The following is a 6229-nucleotide window of genomic DNA, read 5'->3' as shown; positions in this document are numbered from 1 at the left end:
AAATGGATTGTGCAAAGATTTGTGTTTCACCCACAGAAGATTGTGGACTTTGGGTTTTTTCATAGGTGTGTTTTTAATTATGTTATAGACTTTTTTACTAAGTTTTAATGAGTCTTAGTAATGCCTGTGATTTTTCTGTTCATTTTGCCATTGCTTTTCAATGGCAAAAGAAAAAGAGGGACAATCAATTAGATAATCAAAAGCATAACATTAGGTTTATCATAAATGTAGTTTGTATTTAGAATTAAGTTTGTTCCTTTCATGTTAAACAGAGCAATCAAGAACATGAGAAATATGAAGTAGGGTACACTTCTGTAATACTAACCTCATTTTTCACCCCACAAGTTGCTTCAGTGCAAGCTCTCACACAATTGAAAATCCTAGCCTACTGGACAAAAAGGTAAATTAGTATTCCATCTAAAATGTTAAGTGAGCTTGCCACAAATATAAGTAGTATCTGTCATGCAGTTCTGCAAAACAGAGCAGCTACCACTCATTTACTTCTTCTAGCCCAAGGTCATAGTTGTAAAAAATTTGAAAGAATGTGCTGTATAAACTTATCTGATCACTCTACATCCATCCACAAACAAATACGAAAATTAACCAAGCTAACTCAATAGTTAAAGGTAGAGGATGGATTAAGTTTAGGATAGCTAAAGAGATTAGGGATCGGACCATGGTTAAGAGACATTATCAAATACGGCATAATAGTTTTAAGCATAATTGTGATACTTTTGCTTGTTTTGCCCTGTGTGTTTACTTGCTTGCAAGGCTTGATGCAGCAGCTTTTGCAGAAAATGCTGAATGCACACCTTCTTGTACAAAAAGAAAACGGGGGAGATGAAGAGAGCTTGGCAGAAGAATGGTTGTACAACAGGGGACATGATGCTGTAAAATTAATCCAAGTAGGGAGGGCTACATGACTGCTGCAAAGTTCGCATAACCCTGAAGAGCAGATAGTGTGCAGAAAGCAGGATATTGAAACTGCTTGGTATGTAGAAATAGATAGAGAAGAACAAAGAAGTGCTAAGCTGTTCTAACGGCAAGGCCAGCTGGACAAGCAAGTATCAAACACAAAGATAGTTTTAAGATAATAGTATAAGTCACATAGCAACCAATCATGAGCTCGGCTTTTGCAATATGTATGAGCTAATTAACGAACATATATAAACTGTGTAATCTGTCACAATAAACTGAGACTTGATGATCATGATAGCATGAGTCTTGTCTCCCGCGGCACCCTCCAACATGCATGAGCTGAAAGGATTCAATCAGCTACTGGCAGAGCCTGCTAGAGACACAAAAATGCATCTATGGTGATGCTCACATCTCAAGAGTCATAAATAGTTAACAATTCACACAGAGAGTTACAGGGAATGAGAATGAGGATTGTGAAATAGGATTTTGCCTTTTCAGTGAAACAGAACTCATAGCCTGACCCTGAATGAAAGACCACCTGAACTTTTAATGCATAGTCTGGGGTCTTCCTGCTGCGACATCATCTTCTGCTGTATGTCTTGTCACCTGGCTGTCTCTTGCCACAGGTGTCCCTGGGCCCTTTGTAATGTAAGGGATTGGTACCAGTTCACAGCCTCTTGAGCCCAGCAATTGAAGACTGAGACCACTGTCTCAAGAAAGGGAAAGACTGAACACGTGGACTAATTAGATAAGCAAGAGAATCATTAACCAAAAGAAGTAGAGTACTAATTAAAATGTTAGGTAACTTGTGGCCAATGAACTGTGATTTGTTTGCTAAAATCTGTATTTTAGTGTAAAGTTTTCAGAATTGGTATGCTTGATTTGTGAAAAGTTTTTACCTTGCACCCTCTGCACAGAATAAACATCTCCTTTCTGAACTAGGCCCTGTATCTCTGTTTAGAGACCCCCTAAATCAGCAACGTCACCTGTGCTTCTCACTTCAATACAGACATCCCCATGGCCTTATCCTGGGCAGAATCCCTTTCTCTGGACACCACAGCCTTGAGGCTAACAGAGCTGCTGAATGGTCTGCCAAGGCAGACCTTACTTTTGCTTGCATACTCCATAGTTCCATACACAGAATGTGCTGAGTTGGAAGACAGACATAAAGATCATTGAGTTCAACTCCTGGCCATACACAGAACCATCCTCAAGAGTCACATTCTATGACTGAGAGTATTGTCAAAACTCTTCTTGAATTCTGTCAGGTTTGGTGCTGTGGCCACTGCCCTGGCGAGCCTGTTCCATTGCTCAGCCACCGAATGGGTGAAAAGCCCTTTCCTATATCCAGTCTAAACCTCCCCTGACACAACTTAAGGCTGGTCCCTCAGGTCTTGTCACTGGTCACCACAGAGGATCAGTGCCTCCCCTCCACTTCCCCTCTGTCGTGGTTTGACTGTAGTAGATAGGGACAGGCGAATGGAAGATCTCGGGATGTGATGGAAAGAAAGACCCCTTCCCCCTCTCCTCCTGCAGCATGTTATCTATTACCCCAAAGAATGTAACCACACCTAACCCAGTAGTTTTCCACTCCTGACTAACACTAGAGACCCTACCAAACCCCCCTGACGTAGCAAAGTTCCCCAAGACTATTTAAACCCATGAGATAAGATAATAAACGCTTTCGACCGTCCACCACACTGGTGTCTGCATGTGTCATTAGCCCAAGTAGCCCGGGCAAAACCGGGCTGCCGTGCTGTTCCTTGCAACCAGGTCGCCTTGCCTTCCCCTGAAGGCAACATTTGACACGGAAAAAGAATTTTCTCGGAAGAGGCCAATTTGGATATTGACCAATTGAAGGTGGACACACCTCTGAGAATACAGAGGATTTAAAAGCAGAACTCCCAGGGAACTTGCTCTCTTTGGTTCCAGTCAGTGTGCAGTGCAGCCTCTCCCCTGCCCAGCCGTGGCTGGGTGGGGGAAAGGAAAGCCCATGGCCTGAATGAGGTAGGCCCAAGGGTGGAGGGACTGGAACTGGGCTGGCCCCCTGCAGATGGAAGGGTGGAGAAATGTGGGGTGTCTCCGTTCCTCCCCAGAGTCGAGAGAGAGAGAGAGAGAGAGAGAGAGAGAGAGAGAGAGAGAGAGAGAGAGAGAGAGAGAGAGAGAGAGAGAGAGAAGGGACAGCAGCAGCAGTTTTGTCAGCAGTTCACCCCGGGGAAGGAGAAGAGCGAGGGGGGGCCACAAGGTGCCCAGCTGCTTGTGGGAGCCACCGGAGTCTGGGCATCGAGCCATCCCTGGGAGTTGGGACTTTTAACCCTTCCTTGAGAAATGAAAGCTCTGTGAAATTTCACTCCTCTTCAGTTTGAAAGAGAGGAAGAGAGACAGCTGGACTCTGGGACCATGGGATGTTAGAAGGAGGAATTCTAGATGGGAAGGGATGACGGAGTGGCTTTTTGGCTGGACTTTTTCCTTGGTAGCCATAGACTGAATCAATTTTCTCCTCCAAGAAGGACTGTATTTTAGGAGGATGCCAGTGAGCCAAAAGACCATGCTTCAGCTGGGAAAAGACAGAAGTGGAGTGAACAGAGAAAAGTTAGGGGGTTTGTGGTGGTGCTCCCTGTCCTCAAAGAAGAAGAGAAGATCTCTGTTCTTGGACCCTCGGCCCCAGGGGGAAATGGAGGGGGGACTGTGGTCCCAAAAATGAAAAACTGACCTGTTGTTTTTTTCCACCCCTCTTGGCAGGGCATCCTTAAAAGGAAAAATCCTAAAAAAAGTCTGTCCATCCATGCATTGGTGGTGAGAGCACTGTGCATGGAAAGGAGAAGGGTCACCATGGCAAACTTTTTCTCCGGGTGGTGCTATGTGTGACATGGAAACACATGATGTGGCAGCTGTGTTTCTTGGGGGTCTGTGGCACAGAAGAGACTCCTGTCTCCCTCGATGGACTGAGTATCGATTGTCTGGAGGGTGGAAACCTGATTGGGGTCCAGATTGTGACTCGCTGTGGTTTGTTGGAGTTGGGTGGTGGGAGGAGGAATGCTTTGCAAGGTTTTAATTTTGATCTTTGTGTGGTTTTGTTTCCTTTTTTCTTTTATAGTAGTAGCTTAATATTTTTTTTTTTTTTCTGTTATTAAGCTTGGGCCTGCTTTGCTCTGTTCTCGATTGCATTTCACAGCATTCAATTGAGAGATTGTATTTTCATGGGGGGCACTGGCATTGCGCCAGTGTCAAACCATGACACCTTCACAAGAAGTTGTAACTGTGATGAGTCTCCTCTCAGTTTCCTCTTCTCCAGATGAACAGACCAAGTGCCCTCAGCTGCTTCTCATATGGCTTCCCCTCAATGCCATTTCCCATCCTTGTTGCCCTCCTTTGGACACTCTGTAATAGCTTAATATCTTTTTTATACTGTGGTTACCAAACCTGCATACAATACTTGAGGTGAGGCTGACCCAGTGCAGAACAGTGTGGAACACCTCCCTAGCCTGGGAGGTGATGCTGTGCCTGATGCCCCCCCACCCGGACACGGATGCCCCTCCTGGCTCCCCGGGCACTGCTAACTCATGTTCACCTTCCCACTGACCAGGGCCTCCAGGACCCTTTCCACAGCACTGCTTTCCAGCATCTCATTTGCCAGTCAGTCTGCAGATCCAGGGTTGCCCCATCCCAGGTGCAGAATCCGGCACTTGCCCTGATTGAACTTTATACAATTCGTGATAACCCAGCCCTCTGATTTGTCAAGGTCTCTCTGAAGGGCCTTTCTGGCTTTGATAGACGCAACAGCTTCTCCCAGTTTTGTACTGTCTGTGAACTTTCACTATATCCCTTCCAGTCCTGCATCCCAGCCATTTATGAGGATGCTGAAGAGCACAAGGCTGAAGACAGAGCCCTGCAGAACCCCATTAGTGACAGGTCTGATGTCACTCCAGTCACTGTCATCCTTTGCACCCGAACTGTGATCCAGCTGTTCACACATCCCATGACATGTCTATCCAGTTAAATGCTGGACATTTTGTCCAGAAAGAAACTGTGAGAGACAGTACTGAAAACTTTACTGAAATCTAAAAAAAATTATATCAACTGGCTTCCCTTGATCAATCAGGTGGGCTACCAAGTCATAAAAGAAAATCAGGTTTGACAAGCAGGACTTTTCCCTCAAGAAGCTGTGCTGGCCATAACCAATGATTATATTGCCTTTCGGGTGTTTTTCAACATCTTCCAGAATAATCTTCTCCACACCTTTACCCAGCACTGAAGTGAGACTGATAGGCCTGTCATTTCCAGGGTCATCCTTGCCCTTCTTGAAAACTGAGACAATGTTAACCAGCTTCCAGTCAGCTGTGATCTCTCCAGGTTCCAAGACTGATGAAAAATCATTAAGAGACATTTTGTCATTGCATCTGTCAGCTATTTGAGGAGAGCAAGTTAATTAAAATAGCAAGCAAAACCAGCAACGGAGGTTTATAATTTGATTGAGGACTGCAAAAGGTCTTCAGTTTACATCCTTCCAGAGTGGAGAAAAAAGAAAAAAAAAAATCCATGCTTTTGCAAACATTCCATGTTTTAATAATTCTGCCTTCCAAGCCTCCAATAGGATCAATGGTCTGGATTCAATGAAGTCGACCCTCATTTATACCACTACAGGCTTTGTGTTTAATGGTGCCTGCATCTGCATGCCTCTGCCCAGGAGTTGCTTCAGGGATATCCTGGTTAGGATACCCCAAGTTAATGGAAATAAATTTACTCTTTGCCTTCTAGCTCTAAGTTTGTGGCTGTCCTGGGTGCCTGCCTGTGTCAACTCATGCAGCTTTGCATATCAGCAGGGAACTTAAGGAAGCACCTTTTAACTAGGAAGAAATCCTATCACCAACACTCCTTGTTCTTTCACCTATTCATGGTATAAACTCATCAGGTATAAAAAGGGACCACATTGATTAACTGGCAAACAATCTGTGATTGAGAGCACCTTCTTAATACATTTTTCAAACAAAAAGACTTTTGGGTTCAAACTTCAACAAATGCTGCCTCCATAAGGACACTCAAGTAAAGCAAGGACAGACATAGTGAAGTCTCAGATTTCCATCAGCAAATAACTACATAAAAAGAGAGACTCAAAGAGTACTTTCATAGTAGGGTAGAAAGATTTAATGGTTTTGTTGGGTTTTGTTTTGTTTTGTTTTGTTTTGTTTTGTTTTGTTTTAATTAGATTTCTTCTTCATTTATTTTCAGTTGTTCAGGACAATCCCCGGTATCAATCCAGGCTGGAGCATCAATAGACAGACAGCAGCCCTGCTGAGGAGGACTTGAAGAG

At 44.2% G+C, this 6229-nt stretch overlaps 1 protein-coding gene across 5 annotated transcripts in view; it reads right to left on the bottom strand.

Moving 5' to 3' along the window:
* Positions 1-6229, bottom strand: part of LOC146766105 (uncharacterized) — a 143401-nt gene that overhangs the window by 79047 nt on the left and 58125 nt on the right. The window lies entirely within an intron of this gene.

This window comes from Lonchura striata, chromosome 13, assembly GCF_050655825.1.
Source record: "Lonchura striata isolate lonStrDom1 chromosome 13, ASM5065582v1, whole genome shotgun sequence".
In the NCBI taxonomy this organism is placed as follows: domain Eukaryota; kingdom Metazoa; phylum Chordata; class Aves; order Passeriformes; family Estrildidae; genus Lonchura; species Lonchura striata.
The sequence above is the reverse complement of the archived record's forward strand: the minus strand, read 5'-3'. Positions and strand labels throughout refer to the sequence as shown.